We start from the raw sequence: 1,475 nt of genomic DNA on the forward strand, positions 1-1,475 counted from the left end.
TGTTATTTTATTTTTCAGGGGCAGAACAAATCTTCAACATCAAAATTTTTGAAAAAAAATTTGTAATTAATAAATTTATAATTTTTATTGTATTTATTAAAATGTTCAATGTTATTAAATTGTTATTTTTAAAAATAAAGTAATTAATTAAAGAGTTAAAAATTAATTGTTTATTAATTGTCTGCTGAACGCGCCTAAATAACTGCGTTTGAGGAGCGTGTTATTAGTTATTTGCTTGTTCTATCCTTATTTAAAGTCTTGTATCCACAATACTAGAAATTGCTCCAAGATTTCGAACGGTAAAACAATTAACCAATCGTAATTAATTGGTCGAATTAGTTAAATATGCAATTGGTCATGTCTTTCTCCATACAATATCTCGACATTATTAACGCTAATAGCTTTTCCCTTGAATGTGCCCAAAGACCCGTATTCATAGGTCGGTATTCATAGTTGGATTTTATATTTAAGACCATCTTAAGTACTGAAGATAGTTCATATTTAACTCTTTCGTTGACGTGGCAATTACTTCGAGAGCAACTGTCATTGCAGCTGTTATTTAGACATTTTGTAACAATAATAATAATATTTACGTATGCAAAAAACCTTTGTGTGTGAATATAAGATACTGGTAAGTTTCAAGCTTACTTTTCTATAAAATACATTCTTATTTACATATAAAGTATTTATACAAATATATATATATCTATATTTATCTTCTCAATTTATATATGTATCCTAGACAACACCGTATCCAAAATCTGGATATAAGACGTTTTAAAGACATTGTTAAGACGTCTAAGGCCGGTATTCAGAGTCGGATCTTATTTCAAGACCATCTTGAATAATGTCCTAGACGCTAATACGACTCTGTGATTAGTTCATGATATCTTAGGATTGAACTTACAGGTATTTATTATATATATATATATGCATATTTGCATGCGTACGTGTAAGAAAGTATATATATGTATATGTATACGTACGTACATGTACATGTATGTATAATATATGTATACGCGTGTGTACATATGTGTATACGTTACCGTCCGCATTTGTATATGCGTACATGTGTGTGTATGTATGCGCGCGTATACATAACAATAATAAACAGTAAAAATAAAAATGTTACGGCAAATGTGAGTCAAGTGCTGTACGTGATGTGCAAAATAAATAATTGATTCGATGCTTCAAATATGTTGAACGTTTCAACTCTTCCTTTGAGCCATCTTCAACTTTACAACTTACAAAGTACATACATGCGTGGACAGAGGAGCGTGTTCCACGTACCGTGCTTTATTCGCATTTGCTGTGACATCTTTATTTTGACATTTTCAAGAGTCTAATTATATATATAAACAGTAAACACACACAATAAGTATAATTTTAATAATCTTATTATTCGTTTAATCAAAAATATTAATATGATAAAATTTCTTTGTTTCAGGTATTTGAAGTAGGAACAGAGCTTAATT

Source organism: Temnothorax curvispinosus, unplaced genomic scaffold (assembly GCF_003070985.1).
Source record: "Temnothorax curvispinosus isolate PA1 unplaced genomic scaffold, ASM307098v1 QBEX01000257.1, whole genome shotgun sequence".
In the NCBI taxonomy this organism is placed as follows: domain Eukaryota; kingdom Metazoa; phylum Arthropoda; class Insecta; order Hymenoptera; family Formicidae; genus Temnothorax; species Temnothorax curvispinosus.